Source organism: Halichoerus grypus, chromosome 12 (assembly GCF_964656455.1).
Source record: "Halichoerus grypus chromosome 12, mHalGry1.hap1.1, whole genome shotgun sequence".
Classification (NCBI taxonomy): Eukaryota; Metazoa; Chordata; class Mammalia; order Carnivora; family Phocidae; genus Halichoerus; species Halichoerus grypus.
The window spans coordinates 92,686,989-92,711,584 of NC_135723.1; the positions used below are offsets into that span (position 1 = coordinate 92,686,989).

The 24,596-nt window shown below is 39.7% G+C and overlaps 1 protein-coding gene and 1 non-coding gene across 2 annotated transcripts in view; one reads left to right on the top strand and one right to left on the bottom strand.

Annotated features, from left to right (window-relative positions):
- The window catches only part of KDM7A (lysine demethylase 7A), an 84,061-nt gene that overhangs the window by 54,582 nt on the left and 4,883 nt on the right, over positions 1 to 24,596 (bottom strand). The gene's annotated exons all lie outside the window — the stretch shown is intronic.
- On the top strand, positions 1,378 to 1,478 carry LOC118547753 (U6 spliceosomal RNA). The gene has a single exon (XR_004923252.1). It is a non-coding gene; the product is annotated as a U6 spliceosomal RNA (small nuclear RNA).

Consider the following 24,596-nt stretch of genomic DNA (forward strand, 5'->3'; position numbering starts at 1 on the left):
AAAATTAAATGTTCCTAAACCAAGAAGTTTATTTCAGGTCTTTGAAGGACACCAAACGGAACTACCACATACATTTCAGTTTCTCTCCCAGAGGGAGGGATAACTTCTCCCACCCCTCACCGTACATTAAAAGAATTCTACAATCACCATAGCTTTAACAGGCACGTTAAAAGCAAATATAATAGGACACACAACATGTAGAATTCTGAAAGCAAAATTTGTAAGAATCACTTTCAACCCTTTAGTCTCTCTCACTCCCTTTATTTCTCTTATAAAACTTTCCTTCATATACAAATTGCCCTACTTTTTCCTAACAGCAAAATGTTCAATGTTTATTAGACCAGTGTGTGTAAATGTGTGTGTGTTGGGGGTGGTTTTCTATAGGGGTGACAATCTGACCTTTGCTGAATAGCTTCCATCTATAGAAGAACAGCCCAATTACCAAGTGGTGAGTGGGACAGTGACAACTTTAGCACTTTCTATTGTCTTAATCTTCTGAAATTGTTGCTTAGCTGGCTTTTTTTTTTTTTTTTTTTTGGACACTTGACAAGAACAGAATTGAATTAATGACTAACCAGAATTCCGTAGGATCTGCCAAACATTCTCTTTTTTCCTTTTGGATAATGCTCCCATTTATATTCTCTACTCTTGTTGTTGAAAGGGTGGGTGGCCAAATTCTTTAAGATCTTACTGTCCTGTGGACTTGATTAGATATTCCTCTGGCTTCAAATTCTCTCCCCATTCTTCACCAAGCAATCCACACTATCTAGTCTTCAAAGCCCAACTCAAATTCCAAATTCTTCACTGGATCACCCATAGAAAGTCCTATGACATTTTATCGATACACATTTCCACATATTGATATTAAGCTATTTTATATACTCTATCCTGAATTGAGCTCAAGAATTCTCTCAGTACCAAGTACAGCCTGCCCACAACACCATGATCTCAGTAAATTTTTACTGATTATTAACTGTGCAGAAAACCTATTCGAAAACCAATACATTGTGGTAAAGCTACAAGCAACGTTTATTTTAAAAGTCCATTCAGCTTCAATTTTTTTAAGAATTTGGTATAGGAACTAAAGGCAACAAATAGTTGGTAAAAAGGGAAAGATCTTTCAACCTAAGAATTAGTAGATTTCTCATCTATCCTTGGATGATAGAAGGCTATAGTAATGAAATTCATTCATTTAAAGTTTTCCTTCCTTACAAAAGTTTTTACCTAGGTATCCAAAGTCCACCTTCTTACCCAAAGCACCAAACTACTGACTGCAACCTCCAAAGTCCCACCCTAACACCATCAAAGAGGCTGGGGAGTGGCTTTTGAGGTGAGCTACCTCCAGAACATAGAGGATAGTTTAAAACCTGCTCTTCAGTGCTCACTTCGGCAGCACATATACTAAAATCGGAACAATACAGAGAAGATTAGCATGGCCCCTGCGCAAGGATGACACGTAAAACCTGCTCTTCATATTTCCTTTTATATCCTAACTCTGGGGTCAGTTGGGCTCTTGGGACAGCTATAAGCCAGGCAAGACCTACCCAGCCTAGTTCCTTGCCACGAGATTAAACAAGTGCCAACTAGCTTCAGTGAAATGCACAGATTCTGGAATTAGAAAGACTTGGTTTGATTTTTAGCTCTGGTAGTTTTGACTCTGAGCAAGTTTCTTCATCTCTCTAAGCAGGAGTCCCCCTAGGATTAAACAGAACAATGTGTGAAAATATGTAAGGCACAGGGCTCGGCAAATAGTAAGCAATGGCACAGTAAATATTTTAAGTAATAAATGGTAGCCACTAGCGTTATTACATTTCCATTAGATAGCAGTCAGAGCTTATAGAGCTCTGGGCTTATTTATGAGGTTTGAACCTAAGCAGGAAACTTGGCTTAATATTTTTTCTTCAGGATGGCTGTTCAGAGCACACTTCAGATACTCAAATGGCCATTCTTAAAGGGGTAGGGGAGAGAAAAAGATAATTTGTTTTCAATTTTTTATTAATTTTGATGGTTGAGTTCTCTGAAGTCGGCCTACGTTGGAATCCCGGCTACTCTACTTGTTAGTTGTGTGACTTTGGGCAACTTTGCCTGTTTTTGTCTTATTTGTAAAGATGGAGATAATGGTATTTGTCTCCCTCAAAGAGTTAATAATAAAATTAAGTTAATATACATAAAATGTTTAGAATGAAATTGTAGAACAAGTTTTGCTGGTCCAGAAACCTTATTTTGCTAACCAGTATTGACTTAATAGACTGACGCTCCTACTAAAAGTACAAGGAAGCCAATAGGCATTTCCACTTTTAAATTACGTTCTGTGCAGTGTGTTAACCCTGTGATACTTTATTACCAGATATCAGCTAAAGTGAAATTTTACTTTACTATAAATTTTTATAATTTGCACATATGAAAATCAAACTTGTAATTTATGATTAACTCTGTGGTTCTGAAAAAGCCCAACTTCTGTTATTTTCTTGCTAACATATAAAACTATTTTCATAAAATTAAGTGTTTTTCTTTTAAGGTGAGCATGGCGTATTTCAACTTTTGTGAAGATATTATTTTTGACACATTAAAGCCATTTACTGGCGTATTATGTGCTTAACCATGTTTAATGAGGGTTTTGAATGAAATGCATACTCTGAACCAAATTCCTTCAGTTCATAATAATCTCAGAAAATTCGACACTTTTTCTGCCTCAGACAGCTGGCTGACACTTCCAAATGCTCCAGGGCTTCCAAACTTCTTTCTGACCCGCTGACTAAGAACATCTATGTTACCAGAGAATTGAACAAAGAACATGAGAGAAAAATAAGGAGGTTGAAGAACCAACAGGTGTGCTCACTGGTACAAAACGCACCCCACCACTTAAAACCCAAACTTTCTGTAACAAGCTTCTAGCAAAACTTGTTCCAAGGTAAACTTGTAAAATATACACACCAAATACATTTTAAATGCTGATACATTACACTGCTTGCTTCCTGAGTGCAGAAAACAAGTTCCTTCTGCTTGTCACTGGGTGACATCTAAGTACAGAGTAGGCAATGCAAATGGTAAACGGATTAAATGGATCTTTACAAATAAGTACAAATAAACTATTCTCCCAAGAGGGCAATAATTTCTTTTTTTTTAAGATTTTATTTATTTGGGGCACCTGGGTGGCTCAGTCGTTAAGAGTCTGCCTTCGGCTCAGGTCATGATCCCAGGGTCCTGGGATCGAGCCCCGCATCGGGCTCCCTGCTCAGCGGGAAGCCTGCTTCTCCCTCTCCCACTCCCCCTGCTGTGTTCCCTCTTTCGCTGTGTCTCTCTCTGTCAAATAAATAAATCTTTAAAAAAAAAAAGGCTTTATTTATTTATTTGTCAGAGAGAGAGCCCAAGCAGGGGGAGTAGAGGCAGAGGGAGAAGCAGGCTCCCCACCGAGCAGGGAGCCCAATGCAAGGCTCCATCCCAGCACCCCGGGATCATGACCTGAGCCAAAAGCAGGTGCTTAACTGACTGAGCCACCCAGGCATCCCAAAGGTAATAATTTCTATTAGAATGTTCTAAAGAAAGGAAAGATGCTTTAAATTTCTGAAATACCGAAAGAGCTAAACATATTTACCTTTCACCATCCTGTGGTCATTCCACTAGCCATTCAACCTCTTAAGCTAATACTCGTATTTCTCTTTGGCAACCTACTTTCTGCCTGTCTGGCTATGTATGAGGTACATCTGTAGAAATAAGGGAGGCTATGATGTAAACGATGCCCAGTGGATATGCCATTTCATGGACACAGACTATATTTCTATCTTTACCAGTGAAACAGCAAACAAATGCCATCCCCAAATGAGTATTATATGAAAATTTAAGGGGCACCTGGGTGGCTCAGTTGGTTAAGCGTCTGCCTTCAGCTCAGGTCATGATCCTGGAGTCCCTGGATCGAGTCCCGCATCGGGCTCCCTGCTCAGCGGGGAGTCTGCTTCTCCCTCTGACCCTCCCCCCTCTCATGCTCTCTGTCTCTCATTCTCTCTCTCAAATAAATAAATAAAATCTTAAAAAAAAAAAAGAAAATTTAAGAACCCTGTAAATTATCCTGGGGGAGAAAAACTTGCCATGTCGATAAAGGATAAAGAGTAGCAATTTCATAAAGGTTTTCTTGGCAATGTTCTTTTTTTTTTTTTTTTTTAATTTTATTTATTTGAGAGTAAGCGAGAGAGAGCAGAAGAGGGGGTAGGGTCACAGGGAGAAGCAGACTCCCCACTGAGCAGGGAGCCCGACGCCGGGCTCAATCCCGGAACTCCGGGATCATGACCTGAGCCGAAGGCAGTCGCTTAACCAACTGAGCCACCCAGGCGCCCCTGGCAATGTTCTTCAGTTAATGAAGGAATTTAAAAGTAGGTTATCAGGGGCGCCTGGGTGGCTCAGTTGGTTAAGCGTCTGCCTTCCGCTCAGGTCATGATCCCAGGGTCCCGGGATGGAGCCCCGCATCAGGCTCCCTGCTCCGCGGGAAGCCTGCTTCTCCCTCTCCCACTCCCCCTGCTTGTGTTCCCTCTTTCGCTATGTCTCTCTCTGTCAAATAAATAAATAAAATCTTTAAAAAAAAAAAAAAAAAAAAAGGTTATCAGTATGCATATCAATATATACACTACTGCCTTCATGTATTTCTGACTGATAAATTTTACCTAATAACCGTAATAAGTAAGAAACATTATGTAAAAATTTATTCTAAAGCAACCTAAATCTAGAAGTACATGAAATGTTTGCTGAATCTAGTTCCCTGCTGTGGAATGCAAGACTTTAAAGTATTAATATTTCAAGAAAACTTTTTCTAAACTCCTTTAACACGCAGACTATTTGCGGCTCCCAAACCTGGCTGTGCAACAGAATCCCCTGCAGAGCTTTTATAAGCTGCTAGGAGGCAGCCTTTCAAAAGAATGACTAAGCTCTGTAGGAAGAAATAGAGAAAGATCTTTAAGATACGCTGGAAAACAACAAAAGCCAGGTGCAGAACAGTCTGTATAACACCCCACCCCCAACCAACCACACAGGCATGTCTGTAAACGCACGCTGACTCTAGTCTGCAACAACATAAAAAGAATTGGTGAAAGTGGCTGCCTCTGGGAAAGAAACTGGGAATGGATGCACAATGGAGAGGGACAATTGCTTTTTACCATATAACCTTCTACATTTTTGTGCTGTGCATTGCTTATTTTTAAAAAGAAAAACACATCCTTGAGCCCACCTTAGATCTACAGGGAAAAGTTAATGGGTGGGGCCCAATAATCTTTATTTTTAACAAGTTCCCCAGGTAATTCTTTTGCAGCCAGCTCAGCAAAGAAATGGTATTTGGGCACAGAGGCTAGCACAATACCTTATTCACAGCTGCTTCCTATGGAAACTTGGTTACTCCAACTAGACTTTCAGTTCCTTAAAGACATAAGTAATATTTAATAATTCAGAATTTCCTATTCCCCACAGATCTACCTGAAGTTGATTACATAGGGGATGCTCACAAAATATTTACTGATTGACACAAAGCAGGAATTCCAAGCACATCTGGGAGGCATTAGTTTGGGCTACTATCCCGAAGCCTGTTTAAATACGAATTCTGCAAATATATAGGGGTAGAAAATGGATGTGGGGGGGGGGAATAAGTAACTGATGAATTCTTCTTTTGAGATCTCATTTTGAAATGTCCGATGAATTTTTCTTTTGAGATCTCATTTTGAAATGTCCATTAGTTTATGTCAATGAAAAAGGATGCAGTATTCTTGACTATTTAGTTTCAGTCACAGGTATAATCCTGTTGTACAGAAAGGGTCCCTGTTTATTACAGATTTATATATTATGAGCACTTATTTTGTTTTCCTTTCATGTAGCTCCTAAGTGTCCCTATCTTGATTTTCCAAGTAGGGTATCTATTGAAAGAACAGATAGATTAAATAGATTATAAACAGAAATGGATTTTTAAAAGATGAACCAACAGCCATCAGAAACATTTCAACCCAGTTGACAGTCCTATTTCCCATTATGAGTATGGGAAGGAAAGCTATATATTCCTAGGGTCTAATGACACCTACAGAAGATTTAATATATTCAGGGCTAAGAGATCACACCCTGGGATAAAAGATAACAGCAAGTCATAAACTTTTACACTGAAGACACTTAGTGATGAGTCAGCTACAAAAGACAGACGTCAACTCAAACAGATCTAGTTCCTTCGTAACCTTTCTCCTCCTGTAAAATCTTCAGTGCCCGCATCTACAGGCAGAGACCACACATTCTATGCTAAGCCATGAGAAAGGATTCTATTAGAGAACTTCTTGTTAGGATCTAAAGTAGCATTGTGAGGAGGACCACTAACATCCTTAGCAAGCTTCTTCATTTTCAATGACGGATGAGCTAGAATAGGGCTCTGAACCACGGAAAGCTTGACATAATCCAGAACAAATGACCCTACATGGAATTTCATGTTTTATCCAGAAGATCTGAGAGAATTTCAATTCAATTAAAAATCAGAAGTATCCATCAAAAGTGAAATGGGGGCACCTGGGTGGCTCAGTCAGCTGATCATCTGACTCTTGATTTCGGTTCAGATCATGATCTCAAGTCCTGGGATCAAGCCCCATGTGGGGCTCCACACTCAGCAGGGAGTCTGCTTGAGGATGCTCTCTCTCCCTCTTCCTCTGCTCCTCCCCCCCCCAACAGGCTCTCTCTCAAATAAAATAAATCTTAAAAAAAAAAAGAAGTGAAATGGGTAGCCCTGAGTCGTCCAGAAAAGCTTAACAGCAAAGACTGGACCATCCTATTTCAAATCCTGTAAGTAAGGGTAATTTAAAACATTATGCCATAAAATTTGCCTTGACTAAGTTTCTCTGGCTGTGTATTTAGAGTCTCTCAAATGGCGTCAGTGTTAACATTCCTTCCATCAGTTATTTATTATTCCATTTATGCACAATTTAAATTGCACTTCCAGAAACATCACTTTTTGTTTCTGCTGGGCACTTTCATCTTTATTAGCACTTCCTCTTTTGATAACCCAGTTTTGCCATGTGTCATGTGGGTTTATCATTGGGAGACAAGGAAGCAGCAAAACAACATGCTTTCCTGTCTGTGTATGAACTGAAGAACAGATGTGCACCTGCTATTTACACACAGATTCGCTGACCACATATGGAAGAGCTAGCAGCAAAGACTGTACTTTATGCACAGTTAATATATCACGGTAGCTAAAATTTGAATTATGTTACTGGGAAACTAGTGTTATTTAACTGAACCACAGAAGAAATATGTATTTGGTCTTGATCCCTGGTTCCTGGCCCAGGAGTGCAGAAAACCCTTGTTAATTTCCTGATAAGAGTAATGCCTTTTGTTATTCCTAACAAGCTCCCTTCAATCAAATGGTGCCTGAGTTTATGCTAATGAGATGACTTTTGGTGGCCTCCTAGAGAGCTTCAAGATGGGGACTGGTTGCCAGAGGAACCAACCATGTGATCAGAGGGTTGTAACTTTTAGTCCCACTCCCAACCTCCGAGGCCGGGATAAGGACTGGGGATTGAATTAATGACCAATTGCCAATGGCTTAATCAGTCATGCCTATGTAATGGAACCTCCATAAACCCTAAATGAAGGGGTTTGGAGCCCTTTGGGGTTGGTGAATACATCCACATACCAGAAGATTGGCACATCCCAAACCCCAACAGGACAGAATCTCCTGCATATGGGACTCTTCTGGACCTCGCCCTAAGTACCTCTTCATCTGGCTATTCATTTGCAACCTTTTTAATATCCTTTATAATCAACTGGTAATACTAAATGTTTCCCTGGATTCTGTGAGCCATTATAGCAAATTATCAAACCTGAAAAGGGGGTCATGAGAACCCCCATTTGTAGCCACATCGAACAGAAGTGTAGGTTACCGAGGAACCCACTATTTGTGACTGGTGTCTGAAGTAGGGGGACAGTCTTGTGGGACCAAGCCCTTAAGGACTAAACCTTAAGTGGGTTCTGCACTAACTCCAGGTAGTTAGTGTCAGAATTGAATTAAATTATAAGACACCCACTTGGCATCTGCAGAGAACCGGGGAATTGCTTAGTGTGGAAAATCCATACATTTGGTGTTAGAAGTGTTGTAAGCAGAGAAACAATTTTCCTTTACATGGTAACTGAAATCTGTACATATCAGAACCGTGCTAAGTGAGGACTGCCTATACAGCATTCTCCAAAAGAGCATTTCTTAAACTGTCCCACAGGAGTTAAGGTTACTCACAGAAGGATTCCATAGTCAAATAAGACTCCATAAGAAGCAAGACACACCATATCACTAGCCCAGCCATCTGAGTGTCTTCTGGGTAAAATTACCTATGAGCCAGGACTACTCTTATTCACCAGGCAGAGCTTCTGTCCCAGGGTAATAAGAATTCAAAGCTACTCTCCAGCTTCACAAGCACTCTGACTTTAAAAATTCTAACCTTGCCTGCCAAACCTATTTAAATGGTATCTGCCAAATCCCTTTTGCATAGCTTGACTCCATTCCTGGTAGTTCTCATCCTATCACAAATGTAACAGAATGACAGAGTGGGCAATTTAAGAAGACCTGTTGTCTGATTCCCCACTGAAATCTTAAGTTTCTCTCCAATTACAAAAACACAGAAAATTAGAAGCAGTATGTAAGAGAGAGCAGGAAAGCATAGCAAGGAAGGAGATGAAACATTACCAGTAAGTACCTCTGGTCTGGGGCAATTTAGTACACACACACGGTCCCACACATACCCGCAGTCCATACAGCACAGCAAACCAAGGTCCATGACGCTTAGTCATCATAATTAAATAGTGCAATATTCTCTACGAGAGCAGAATGTATCCACCCAAATCCTTCTACAAGTAATTGACATATGAGGAATATCTATCTCCTGAGCAACTTTTCTGAGGACATTCAACCACATTTCACAAGGAGAATCTTCAGTTAGAGGAAAATTTTATTCCAGCAGACCACATCATTCCTCAAAGATGGCAAAGTGGTGGCTAGTTTTTATATGCTGATTAATCTGTGAAAGGTTAATACTTCATGCTAAAGGTTACGTATCACTACACAGAATGTTTCTAGCATTTGAAAAAGAAGGAATCTGAAAAGAATAAAGAAAGGGAGAAATAAATTAAAACAGGAGCAAACAGCTTCAAAGTAAAAACATATCACACATAAACTTAAGGGCAAGACATTTTTTCCACATAGCAGAACCAGAAAACTATTCAATGAGGTAAGTAAGCAGCTTCCAGATTCTACTTTGTAGGTCACATTCCCAGTACATCTGCACATAGATACAAGTAAATGAATGCACACTTATTACACAGTCATTAATACACAAATATGACCATCACGTAAAAAATCTGTTATCTGCTATTTAATAAAGGGAATCCAAACTCTACTTTCAAACCCAGTCTCTCTCATTTATGACCCTTCTTCTCATTAATAATTTTCTACTCCTTTAGGCTGGAGTCTCCAAGAAGCAGATCCTGATACATAAATCTGAGTGCAGATGCTCACATGGCAGGTGATCCCCAGAAACACGAGGAGAGGCATGTCAAAGTGAGACTGGAAGAAGCCATAATGCGTATGTACCCTAATGAGCATTTACCCCTTTGGGGACATCTGGAAGACTATGTAGAAGGGGCCTGGTCCGACCCAAGGGAAGAGGAAGCAAGGTTATTTATCCAGTTTCCCAAAAGACAATGGTAGATGGGCTATCCTAGGGGCATTAACCTCCCAGCATTTCCTGCCTGCTTCAAATGCAAGGTGCTGAGCTCCCGCAGCTGGAGAAAGTCCTCAGGTCAAGTCTTAAGTGCTTTCACCAAGAAGTCTTCAAGAGATAAAGACAGAGATAGAAATAGAGAGGGAAACACAGAGAGCCAATGGAAATAGGGTGGTCCTCCTACAGAACCTGCTACATATGTAAAATTCCAGTCTAGCCAAACTACTATGCATACCCACTTAACTTGTTCATTCTTTGTATACATACATATGCTCATCTTAATACTCATTGTGAAAAAAAAATACTCATTGTGTTCTTCACCCTTCTCCATATTATTCCTCTACTGTCTCTGGGATAAACACTGAACACGTATATACAGAAAATGCATATAATAAGGTTATCAGAGGTAAATAGGTATAGATTAAATAAATAATGCTAACAAGTAATATTAATTAATAAGTAATACTTAACACTTATTTCCTGAACAAAAATTAAAGAAAACTTGTCCAACTTGATGAAGAAACCTGCAATTGATTTGTGTAGGAGGGGAAGAACCATCACTGGACCTCAGCCATTCTCCGGAGGGAAAAATAATCATTCCTAGCAACATATCATATATCAGTTCCAGAGACATACCTAAAATTGATGAATCTTCAAGACAAATTCTGTTCCGCCACTGAGGGCAGTCTCAGCACTGGGCTGAGGACCATGAATCTCTTATGAGTCTGGGCCATCATGCAGAAGAACGGAACGTGGAGCAGATGGAAAGAGGGCAATCTTTTAGACAAAAGGGATTAAAATATCGTAGCTATCTTAAGCAAAGTTCCACAGAGAAAAGTAGCACTTCAGGAACTATTTTTAAATGAAGAAGAAATCATGGTGATGACTAGGGAATTTCCAGAGACTTATGCTTAAGAGGAAAGTGCTACACTAAATTACATTTATGTATCTCTGTGTGTGTGTGTGTGTGTGTGTGTGTGTGTGTGTGTGTGTGTAGCGAGGGGGACGAAGAGGGAACATATAGATGGGGGTGTGGACAGGGGGATAGCTCTGAGAATGAGAAAAGAAAACAAAAGAAGCTAGGATTGGGTAGAAAAGATTAGGTCACAGAGACCCCTAGAGGGCAATGTCCAACCCAGGAGGTGAGAGCAGGAAAAATATGAGCAGGTGGAGATGCAGACCGTTATACTGGTTTATCAGTTTAGGAGCCATAACATTGTATGTGGGTAAAAGACACACTTCACACCATCTTCTTCCCTTCATCAAGGGATAAACTGTGCTGTAAAACGAACCCAAAATGTCTTCTACAACTCAGCCATTCACTCGTTCAAAGCACTATCAGGACACCTGAAATATAATCATCACAAAACCAAAAAAATCAAACGTCCACATTCTCGAAGCTTACATGCTATTGGGGAGAGACAGAAAAACGAACGAGTAGCCATACAATATACGTCTGATAATCACAAGTGCTATGGAGGAAAAAGTGTGTCGGGGGTAAGGGATTCTCTATTTTCTACTAGAGCAGTTGGGGAAGGCCTCGCTGAGAAGAGGACGATGAGAAAACGCCCTAGCGGAAGCGCGGGAACAGGCCCTGGGGTAGCTGAGGACAGATGCTCCAAGTGGAAGGAGAAGCGAGGGCAAGCGTGAGGGCCACGCAGGAGACGGAGAGCAGGCTGGTGCGGCTGCGGCAGGCGAGCCCGGGAGCGCTGCGGGACACAGGCCGCAGGCTCTGCAGGGCCCAGGGGCTTTTACGCGGGGTGACATGGCTTCTTGGGAGGGTTTCCAACAGGAGAGTCACCAGACCTAACTTATATTTTAGAAGTGTCACTCTGGTTCCTGTGCTAGTGGAAGAAGGGGGACCAGTTAGAAAGCTACTGCAATAATCTCAATTTATATGAGGGGAGCCATGTGAAGGGGTGAGATTACGAAGGTAAGCCAACAAGATTTTGCTGAAGAATTTAATGCACATTAAAAGAGAAGAGATCAGGATGACGCCAAAGATTCTGGCCTGAACATCCTGAAGGAGCTGCCATTAACAGAGGCAGGGAAGCCAGCAGGAGGAGGAGCACGGCTGCCTGGGAAGGGAGTTGTGGCTTCGAGTGCGGACACAGCAGAGGACGGGACGTGCTAGTGCTCGTCCGAGGAGAGACGTGAAGTTGGCAGTTACATATTCAAGACTACAGCTCAGGGGAGAGGTCTGTGAAGGAGACAAAAATTTAGGAATCATCCACATACAGATGACAGCTGAAGTCAGGGGATCAGATGAATGCTAGAAAAAGAGAACTACTGAGGGCTAACCCCTGGGGTCCTCCAGTGTTAAAAGCTCAGGGAGATAGGAAGGGATTGCAATGAGGACTGAGAAGGAGAAGAAGTGAAGCTGGAGAAAAACCAGCATAGGGAGTCCCCAGAAGCCACATAATGGGAAGCTCACTGGTCATTCTGACAAGACTGCTACCACCGAGTAGTAAAGATCAAAGTCCGATCGAGTTCAGGTAGAATGGGGCCTTAATTAGAAAAAAAGAGATTAAAAAAAGAACTAAAACAAAACTGGAGACAGTAAACACGGACAATTCTTTCTGATGAATTTTGCTATAAAGGGAGTAAAGAAATGGGGCTGCAGATGAAGGGGGAATGTCAGGACAAGGATGTTCTCTTTTTTTTTTTAATGAAAGTTATATACTATTTGAGAAAAAAATGATATGGGGGGCAGGGGTGCAATTATTGAAGCCATGTCCTTGAACGGACAAAAGGGGATGGGTTCTAATATACCTAAAGATAATTCCCAATGACTTGGCGGTTTCCTTTTCTTTCTGAAGCTACATTTCCAGAAATTTCATACATCTGAAAATAAATCTCTCCATACGACAGCAAACTTTGGCAAACTGTCTCACATATAAATGGCTGAATGCAAGATGTATAGTACTGACACTTCAAAAACAATAAGAATGAAAAGTACTAAAAAAAAAAATGTCATTTATTTCAAGAATCCATGCATTCTAACAAACTAGATATACTACCTTTCCTCATTTAAGGATCCCTTCTTTCCACTGCGTGTGTACACACCTTCTAGTTACTTTCCATTGATCTAGCTCCAGGGCTCCCAAGGTGTAGAGTTATGCATACCTGGAGGAAGAAGAGGCAAGCAGGCTTAAAGCCTGCTAGGAAGATGGTACATCTGAGAAGCTGATCTTCAAGTCACCCCATCTTGCTAGAAGTACTGAGGAACATGCTAAGGTTAAGAGGAGTTCCTCACACTTGCTGGGCAGGCAAGGTCACCGCTGAAACCGGGAGGCACCCCAAGAACCCCGGCACCAACACCCCCGTAAGGACAGCTGGACGTGATGGGCTCCAGCTCCCAGACGGCACTGTACTGGCACGGGACACGTTTATGAGAAATGAAGGCCAGGACAGTGTGTCCTGCTGCTGGACCTCTCGCTGCATAAAGCCGTTCTCATTTGGTTAAGTTCTATCCCTTACTTCCCTTAAAGAAATGTGTATTCTTTCCCTGTGCTTGTTACTATCCTTTCACCAATCACCACCAACCTTCGGACAATCTCACCTGTACACATTTTATATGATAAAGACTCTTTATCTCAATAAATGTGTCTTTTCTCACAAATATTAAAATACGTGGTGAGCATCGCAAACATGTGATTTAACAGATAACCTCTGTTTAGGACAAAATTAAATTGAAAAAGCCAAATCCCTTTGAAGTTGTTTTAAAGAAAAATGTTAAATAAACATTGCATTACAGAGATAGGTTAGAAACCATGATGGTGGTCAGGAAACAAAAAATCATTGATGTGGTGGAGAGGAAGAGCTAGAGAGAGTCAGCCATATCCTAACATCACTTGATCTTAAAGTCCTCAGAAGTCTGTGTCACAGTCTTCCTCTGCTCTGTCCAAAGAAACGGAAGAATTTCTCCGAGCACTGGAGCTGGTGAAGGATCCATGCAGCAGGCCTGGGGCCAGGAGTAAGGCTGAAAACCAGCACTCTGCAACTGGCAGGAAGTGAGTGAATAAGTTCCTGGGGGAGGGTAACACTCCCGAAGAGATGGGCAGCCCCAACAAGGTGTTTCCGAGAGAAAGGGGTAAACAAAAGACTCTGGGTAATCAATTCTTTATTTTATTTATTTATTTGAGAGAGTGAGAGAGAGCAGAGCAGGAGGGAGGGGCAGAGAGAGAAGCAGACTCCCCACTGAGCAGGAAGCCTGATGCGGGGCTGATCCCAGAACCCTGGGATCATGACCTGAGCCAAAGGCAGATGCTTAACCGACTGAGCCACCTGGGCACCCCTGGATAATCAATTCTAACAAGGGGTTCAGGAATGAGGACACTGAGAAAAAAATTTCACATCAGGGGATCTGATCTATCCTACCACAGGCTGGATGCCCACAGAGAGTCAAGAAGAAGAAAATTAGGGAGCAGAGTACAGCACTGAGTACTTGACATTTGGATGGTTGGAAAAGCAGGTTTGAGGAAAGAATTTCCTGAATCAAACAGAAAGGACTCTGCTCTTCAGTAACCATGGGATCTGATCCTTTGATATACAGAAAATAACGAAGGAAGGAAGGAAGGAAGGAAGAAAGAAGAGAAGAGAAAAGAAAAGAAAGGAAGGAAGGAAGAGAAAGGAAGGAAGGAAGGAAGGGAAAGACAGAAAGAGAACAAAGAATGAAAAAAATGATTCAAGGGACCAGGCACACAGAAAATTAGCTTTAAAAAAGTACTGAAATAGGAAGAATGTAAGAGAGAAATATGACTCAGACCCGTGACAAGTTAAATTAAGTAAGAAGACTCAAATTCCTCTAATCTGCAGATAAAACTATTTATACCCCAAGCTTACTTCAAAAAGCAATAAAGTAAAAAGGACTGACCGCATATCTACAGTGTCGTGTGTGTGATAGGTGAGGCACTGTGGGAGTTCACAGAGAACAGGAAAACCCCATGACCCCACAAAGCAGGCTCTGGGGGAGAAAGCTCTCATGTGGTCACCACAGAAAGTTTCTGACGTCACTGATGGGAACTGGCCAGAAAGCCTCTGCTTCCAGGGTGCCTTGTGTCCCATATTTTGTCACTCAGTAAATCGGTGAGGATGGTAGCCAAACTGATTCATTGTTCTGACTTTAGTTCATGTGTTGTTTCTTTTTAAGTGTATGGAGCTCCTGAGCAGTGAGAATACCTCCAGGACCTCCAGGCAGATCCCCAGGACCATTCAATTTTCTTTTTTATATGTATTAATACTAAAGTATCCATAAGACACTATATAAATCAAAAGGACCACAGTGGACATCATTCCAATTTCTTTGTCAAACAGTGACTGCTTATCTAAAAACAGCCTTTGCACATAAAAAACCACTGAATTACCGAATTATCTACGATGGTATCTCCCAGCTTGAACAATGTCGTAATTTACTGCACATGATGTCAGACTGTTATGATTACTAACTGATAAACAGGATTCAATATTAGATGTTTGAAATTCCTATGTTTTGTGCTCAACGAAAACTATACCTCTAAATTACAGAAGAAAAGTTCTGCACTTCTTCACAAAACATTCTGAAAGTGTTTTATTCCCCCCTCCCCATAATAAAATACAAGTCATATATGTCATGGTATGTTCCTTAATATTGATTTTTGATGTATTAGAATTAGCTGATGAATGTAACTTACTGCCCTGATAAATTAGCATCTTAAATTTGCATAGTTAGTATGGTTAAGCTCAAAAACTTATATTTTAGTATCAGTGTTCCTTATGTCCCTTTAGAACATAAATTTTAAAATATGACTACAGGGCGCCTGGGTAGCTCCATGTTAAGCATCTGCCTTCGGCTCAGGTCATGATCCTGGAGTACCGGGATCGAGTCCCACATCGGGCTCCCTGCTCAGCGGGGAGTCTGCTTCTCCCTCTGCCCTTCACCCCGCTTGTGCTCTCTTTCTCTCTCTCTAATAAATAAAATCTTTTTAAAAATAAAATAAGACTACAGATAAAAAAATTTTCAAAATGTGTAACATTAGGAACGTACCTTAAGGATACCCAAATGCTTGTCAAGAAGAAAGATAAACACACAAAAATATATACTATTAAGTACTAAGGAAAAAAGAAAGAGGGAGAAACCAGATGAGGAATCCATCGACAGAGAACCAGGCTAATTATGGTAAATCCACAGAATGGAATTCTATGCAACCACTGAAAAGAATGAGATATCTGTATATACTGATACAAAAAGCTCTCCTCCAACTCCAGGATATTTTAATGAATGAAAAAGAGTACAGTATAGAATCATGTGTGCAGTGTATGATCCCTGCCTTCTGGGATGGAAACTCAAAACTGTTCATGGTGTTTGCCATCGGAGAAAAGGACTGTAGGAAGGAGACAAAAGATTTTCACTTCTCCTTTTTTAATCTTTCTTTATTGATTGAATTTCTCACTAGCTCCTTTTTTTGGTTTTGTTGTTTTAAATTAGCAGGTATGTGGTCAGAGACATGAACCCTTTTTTTATTCATCTTTTTACTTGTCTATGTTGCTTAAAGGTAATAAATATTATTCATTAAAGCTTTTCTTTAATGAATAACCAACAAAGAATGTGAATGAGCCAATTAATTCCAAAACTAGTGATAAAGGGAAGCCTTTAATTCTGCCTCTCCTATACAAACTGTACCACTAGGTAACCAAATAAGTAAAGAAAAATCTCTTTAGAGAAGTATTCTAGCTAGTAATTGAAAAAGAATTATGTAATTAAATTATCATCATTTTGGAACCACTCATGAATAAATGAATGGATACTGGCATTTGTCAATGGCAGTAAACATGACAAAAAGAGAAAACAACCAAACATTTTATGCCTCCTGATTGAAGACTATACCACCCACTTATAAAATATTCTTGAGGAAAAAACCTAAATCTGATCAAGTTTCTCTAGATCCAACTACCAATTTACAGGAAAAAGAGGAATATGTTAAAAGATGCAGCAGAGATGTAATAAGCAAAATCCAGAAAGTAGAAAACTTTGAAGGACAAACAACCACTTCCTACCAAAAATAAATTGCAAAGGAAAAATGAGAAATATGAGGAAAACCTACAGCTCAGGGTCTTCCAACACTACTGACACTGTCCTTCCTCGTAGGGGCTGTGCTGGGCAGGATGTTTAGCAGCACCCCTGCCCTCTACCTATTAGATTCCAGTAGCAACACCCCCACCCCAAAAATGTTTCTAGACATTGCCAAGCATCTTGTGGGGGAAGACAAAACCCATCCAGTTGAGAACTACTGCTACAGATTAAAAGATTTACAAGGCATATGAACTAATCACAATGTGTGGACTGTATTTGGATCTTGATTCAAACAGATAATATAAAAGTTATGCCATTTCTGAGACAACTGGAATTTTGAACAATGAATATTTCATGATATTAAGGAATTGGCAATTATTTTTAGTTGTGATAATGGTATTTCTTCTAAAAGAGGCCTTTAAGGGGGCGCCTGGGTGGCTCAGCCGTTAAGCAGCTGCCTTCAGCTCAGGTCACGATCCCAGGGTCCTGGGATTGAGCCCCGCATCAGGCGCCCTGCTCCAGGAAGCCTGCTTCTCTCTCTCCCACTCCCCCTGCTTGTGTTCCCTCTCTCGCTGTGTCTATGTCAAATAAATAAATAAAATCTTAAAAAAAAAATCATTAAAAAAAATAAATAAATAAAAGAGGCCTTTAGATATACGTGCTAAAATATGCACAAATATAATTACATTGTCACAAATTTGCTTCAAAATAACTAAAGGCGGGAGTGCCTGGCTGGCTCAGTGCAACTCTTGATCTCAGGGTTGTAAGTTAAAGCCCCATGTTGAGTGTAGCGATTTCTTAAAAAATTAAAAATCTTAAAAAAAAACTAAATGCAAGGGAAGGAGGAGGGTTAACTGAAACAAGACTGCTCATGAACTGATATTCACTGAAGCAGAGTGATGGTTAACATGGGAGTACATTATACTATTCTGTCTACTTTTGTGTGTTTGAAATTTTCTCTTAAAAAAAAAATTAAAATTAAAGTCAAAACCATCATGGTAGCTAGCAGCACTCAGCTGAATGACAAACCAACCCAGTAACTCAATCTTGATAACATTCAACTGATTTCCACTAACCATCCCATGAATGCTTGTTCATATATACACTCAGAGGCACTCAAGCTAATCCATTAAAAAAAAAAAAAAATCCTTGTCTTTTTATAAGACAAATTAAAAGAAATGAACTCCCAGGATACCCTAAACCCCTGGGGTTCACAAAACACAGATTAGAAAATACTGCTTTAGAGAAATTCCTGGATCATTAATGCTTTAGAGATTCCTATTATATATATTTATATATATACATATATACGTAACTTGCTCAATGTTTATTTGTTCCTCTATGTCAGTTCTATTTGTCAATTTTTTATACTAAAAATAACCAAAAGCAGTGGTATTTTATTTATTTATTTATTTAAGATTTTACTTATTTGAGAGAGAGAGAGCATGAGTCAGGGGGTACAAGGGAGGGAAGGGGCAGATGGAGAGAGAGAAGCAGACTCCCCCCTGAGCCCAACACAGGGCTTGATCCTGGGATCACGACCTGAACTGATGGCAGACACTTAACGCTTAACGGACTGAATCACCCAGGCTCTCCAAGCAGTGGCATTTTAAAATCTAGATACAGAAGGGGCACCTGGGTGGCTCAGTCATTAAGCGTCTGCCTTCGGCTCAGGTCATGATCCCAGGGTCCTGGGATCGAGCCCCGCATCAGGCTCCCTGCTCCGTGGGAAGCCTGCTTCTCCCTCTCCCACCCCCCCCCCCCGCTTGTGTTCCCTCTCTGTTTCTGTCAAATAAATAAATAAAATCTTAAAAAAAAAAATCTAGGGGCACCTGGGTGGCTCAGTCAGTTAGGTGTCTGCCTTCTGCTCGGGTCATGATCTCGGGGTCCTGGGATCGAGCCCTGCATCAGGCTTCCCTGCTTGGCGGGGATCCTGCTCCTCCCTCTCCCTCTGCCTGCCGCTCCCCCTACTTGTGCTCTCTCTCTCTGTCAAATAAATAAATAAAATCTTTAAAAAAAAAAAAGAAAAATTAAAAAAAAATCTAGATACAGAATAACATTTTTAAACTTAGGTACAAAGCATCACCAGAATACAACTTAAGTATCCAATAGTGAAGCATGTAGCGAAAAATATTTTTACATGAGGCTGTCTTCACAGCAGCCAATGATAAAGTACATTTAAAAATATGTTATATGCATATTAACAAATGTAAGGGGGAGAAGCATATGGTTCTCTTCATAGGTGCTGAAGAAGTCTTTTGACAAATTCAACATCCATTCATGATAAAAACACTAAAAAATTTAAAAGAGACTTTCTTAATATGATTAATTATGCCTAAAGCTAGTACCCAATTTAAGAAGAAAATAGAGGCATTTCTACGAAAATGAAGAACAAAGAAAGATATCCACAATCTCCACCACTACTTAACACCGTAAGGGATATAAGCCTGTGCAATTAGGTAAGAAAATTCATTTAGAGGAAGAATAGGTAAAGAAGCAGAAAAACTCTCTATTTGCATATGATAGGAACCTCTAGTGAACTGATGATACAACGAACTCTAACAGTTCTTTTGGTAAACTAGGAGGAAATAAAAGTAACATTCAAAAGTCAAATCTTGGGGCACCTGGGTGGCTCAGAGTTGGTTAAGCATCTGCCTTCAACTCAGGTCATGATCCCAGGGTCCTGGGATCCAGGCCCAGGACGGGCTCCCTGCTCAGCCGAGAGTCTGCTTCTCCCTCTCCCTCTGCCCCTCCCCCTGCTCACGTTCTCTCTTGCTCTCTTTCTCTCTCTCTCAAATAAATAAAATCTCTTAAAAAAAGTCAAATCTTCATATATGCAACCAATAACCAATGAGCAAGCAAATGGTAGAGAAAAGCTCATTTGTAATAGTAACAAAGAAAACAATATATAGAAATAATTTAACACATGTGCAAAATCTATAGGAAAAAATTTAAACATATCTGAAAGTCACATAAGTAGACTTAAATAAAGAGACATCCCTGTTCTTGGACAGAAGACTCAACATCACAAAAAAGTCAATTCCCTAAGTTAACTTAGAAATTCAATGTAATACCAATAAAATACCAAGAAGCTTTTTTTAAAAGTTTTTAATTCCAGTGAGTTAACATACAGTGTTATATTTGTTTCGGGTGTACAATGTAGTAATTCAACACTTCCACACATCACCATGTGCTCACCGGGACAAGTGCCCTTCTTAATCCCAATCACCTATTTCATCCATCCCCCCACCCCCTCCCCTCTGGTAACCATCAGATTGTTCTCTATAATTAAGAATCTGTTTCTTGCTTTGAAATATCAACAAGCTTTTTAAAAAAAAGATTTAATTTATTTACTTATTTGAGAGAGTGTGTGCAAGCATGAGAGTGGGGGGAGGGGCAGAGGGTAACGGAGAGGGAGAGAATCTCAAGCCGACTCCATGCTGAGCTCGGAGCTGCTCCCAGGGCTCAATCCCACAACCCTGAGATCATGACCTGAGCCAAAACCAAGAGTCCAATGCTCAATCAATTGAGCCACCCAGGCACCCCAAAATATCAACAAGCTTTTAATGAAATTAGACAAGTTGCTACTAAAGTTCATATGGAAAAATAAACCTGCAAGAATAGCCAGAAAACACTGTAAATAACTAACTACAAGGTTGGGACTAGTCTTACCAGACTTAAAAACATACAATAAAAGTCTCCATAATTAAAAGTGTGGTAGTGGTACAAGAGTAGATAAACAGATCAGTGGAAAAGAACAGAAAGTGCAAAACTGATGCAAGTATATAGAGAATTTCAGCATATGACAAAAGTGGCATGTCAAATTACTGGAGCAAAGATGAGCTTTTTTTTTTTTAAGATTTATTTATTTAGGGGCGCCTGGGTGGCTCAGTCGGTTAGGCGGCTGCCTTCGGCTCAGGTCATGATCCCAGGGTCCTGGGATCAAGCCCTGCATCGAGCTCCCGGCTCGGCGGGAAGCCTGCGTCTCCCTCTCCCACTCCCCCTGCTTGTGTTCCCTCTCTCACTGTCTCTCTCTCTCTGTCAAAATAAATAAATAAGATCTTTAAAAAAAAAAAAAAGAAAGAAAAAGCTATAAACACATAATTTTCAAAAAAAAAAGAAGAAAAAGAAAATGGCTTTCAAATATACGAACTGTTGTTCAAACTCATTTGTAATTAGAGAAATGCAGATTAAAACATAGATACCATTTTTCACCTACTGGATTGACAAAGATTTAAAAATATGAAAACATAGTTTGATAACAAGAATGTGGGGAATGATGCACATTCATACCCTGTTGGTCAGAATGCAAACTGGTCCGACCATTCTGGAGGGAAATCTGGTAATCTTAACAAAACATATGCACTTATCTTTTGACCAAGTAATCCCACTTCTAGTAATCTAACCTGAATATACCTCCAACAATATGAAAATACATACACACAAAGTTATACATTTTTTGTAACTATCTATAATTGCAAAATATTATAAACAACCTAAATGCCTATACACAAGAGAATGAATAAAACAGGGAACATCCACATGAAGGAGTACTATACAGCTATTAAAAAGAATAAGAAAGAGCTCCATGAGCTGACACAGAATGATTCCCAGTATATATTATTAGGTGGGGAAAAAAAGCAGAGTATTTATCATAAGCCACCCCTTTGTGTAAAGGAAGTAGATATAAGAAAATACACATTCATCTGCCCATTTGTGGGAAAAGAAACAAAAACTCCACACCAGATAAACCAGAAAATAAAGAGAGGTGGGTGGAAAAGGGATGGAAAGACATTGGAGAGATGGAAGAGGGTGTGACACTTCTGAGTATACCTTTTCCTATAACTCAAACTTCTTAGAACCCTGGTGTTATTTTACAAAATACAAACCAATAATTAAAACCAACCAGAATGTGGGAGAAATCAAAAACGCAACACAAACAGTAACAAACCCAACTGTATTATAAATAAATGGCATAACACGCTAAACTGGGGGAGAAAAGAACAGAACCTAAGCTAAGTGTGGAAAACAGGGGCTGACTAAATGTTATAGATAACTGGAAATTATAGGCTAGATATTATAGATATATATTAGATATTGTAAGGCTAAAGATATTATAGATATAAAGCTAAGAACAAAAAAACTGATAAAAAATACTGTAATTTAGTCAGTAAATTTATTACAAGGGTATGGGTTAGCAATTCTAGAACTACTTTATGTAAACACGAAGAAGGAACAAAACATAACTATATTGTGGATAATGAGAGCTGGATTTCTCAGTGCTGGACAAAAAAGTTTCAAGTAAAGAAAGGGGGAAGGCTAAAATGAACCCGTTAGTATTGGATTATAATCAAAGTTATCATTTATTGAATGGAGCACTGGGTGTTATACACAAACAATGAACCATGGAACACTACCTCAAAAACTAATGATGTAATGTATGGTGAATAACACAAAATAAAATTTAAAAAAAAGAATCAAAGTTATCATTATGAAAACTCATAGGTTTTGTTTTTTTTTTTAAGATTTTATTTGACAGAGAGAGACACAGCAAGAGAGGGAACACAAGCAGGGGGAGTGGGAGAGGGAGAAGCAGGCTTCCCGCTGAGCAGGGAGCCCAATGCAGGGCTCGATCCCAGGACCCTGGGATCATGACCTGAGCTGAAGGCAGACGCTTAACGACTGAGCCACCCAGGCACCCTGAAAACTCATAGGCTTTAAAACATACAGATAGATAGAACAGAAACAAAGATGTGTGTGCATAGTGAATTTCCTAGCTCTGTCCCCTGCGAAGGCCTATGGCAATGAACACCCTAATGCCAGGCCTTGGTTTCTAAAAACCATTCTTCAATAAAAGAACCAGAGCTCTCAGAAACACATACTAAAATCATCCAGGTTACCAGTAAATCACACTATAATTCATGGGAAAAATCAGTGTTAATATTAATGGAAAAGTAAGTAAATGAGCACTATATTATTACAATGTCACTTCCAAAAAGAATCAGAAACTTGGTAGCAGCTGCAAGATCAATACTGTCCAACTGTTCAAAAGCTGTGCACATTATCGTGGAGTTTGAATTGCTCAAACCAACCAAAGTTTGCTTTATAATCAAATTCCTCTACACCTGTTCCATTATTCTTGAGCCCCCACTTCAGATCATCAAATATAAAGGCATTCTTCCCCTTGGATATTCAGTAAATTCAATTTCATACCTAAGAACACAGGATATGAGAGCATACCAAGCAGAAACCTGCCCCAAACTTAGAGTTTAAAAAAAAAAAGGCGTGATGAGAGAACTCTATGTCACTCAAGCCTCCAAGCAGCTTGAGGTGAGACTCCCACATCAAAACAGATTTTGTTCAAATAGCAAGATCGAGTATATATACTCACTTTTATAAGTGAAACACATGAAAAGAATGCTCATATATTTTCTTATGATTAACTGTCATTAAAAAAAGATATTGAGAAGTTCTCTGTTTGTTCTCTTATAGGAAGATATATGTTCACCTAGTAAGTTTATGTCATAACACTAAAAGCAATTTCATCATTACAGGAAAATGTACATAAAATCAATTTTAAAAATAATTTTTAGCCCTAATTTAAAAAATAAAAATACACCCCAATAAGAAATCCATTATAACAAAGACGAAAACAGAGTTAAATTATAAAACTTCTCAAATATTTTATAAACTGTTACCAAAGCAGTTATGATCATTTTTAACATATTCACATTTAAGACAATAATTTAAAAAGAACAGAAACAAAGGCACAATGGCTCTAGACGTATCTCTCTGGAACCCTGTGGTATCTGTTCCACCTATGCCCCCTCACACCCCAGGATAAAGACAGACAACGAGGGAGAAACCCAGTACCATCTACTTACTGGTCAAGAGAGTGAGCTCAGGAGTCAACCCACCTGAATTCGGATCAGCTAGCTTTATGCCCTTCTAGCTTTGTGACCTTGGGCGAGTTGCTGACCTCTCTAACCCTCAGATCCCACCGTAAAATAAGAATAATAATAGCACTTATCCAGCAAGGTTAAGAAACAGAAGTTGAGAAATAGATGAGCTAATTAATACATCTAACACAATCAAAACAGAGCCTCACACGTGGTAGAAAGCATTCAATAAGTGTCTGCGTGAATTCCCGGACTCAGAGTGAGGACCTGAGAAACTGCTATCCAGAAGCACTACTCTAGATAAAAATTTTCTATTCTCATAAACAAAGCTCTTCACTCATTCAAGCTTCAGGAATAAAAATTAATATGACATTTGAAAAATTATCAAAACTGACTCCAACTTTTAAAATCATCTCTCACCTGGATGACTGCAAGAGCCTTCTTCCTGGTCAGCCTGTCATCTTTGCCTCCCTCCAGTCTATTCTCCAAGTAGCAGCCAGAGTGAACCTTGTGAAGGTTAAGTCAAATTCTTTACTCCTCTACTCAAAACAGACCATTTGCTCTGAGTAAAATCCAGAATATCTTCTGTTCAAATGTCTCCTTCTCAAGGCCTTCCATAATCTCGCCATATAAAAGTGGCCTTATACTATCCCCAGGCCTTTCTTTTCTCCTAACTCAATTTCCTTTTCTTTTGTCATATATATTTATCTATCTTCCCCCGCTAGAATAGAAGTTACAAGAGAGCAAGGACTGTTTTGTTCACTGCTATATTCCTAGCACCAAGAACAGCGCCACACACATTGCAAACTCTGGGCCGAAGCCAAGATCATACTTAACAATAAAACAAAAGAGACAATCCCATTAAAGACAGGGACAAGAAACAAAATCACAAAATACCACATGTCAGCTACCAAACTGGTGAAT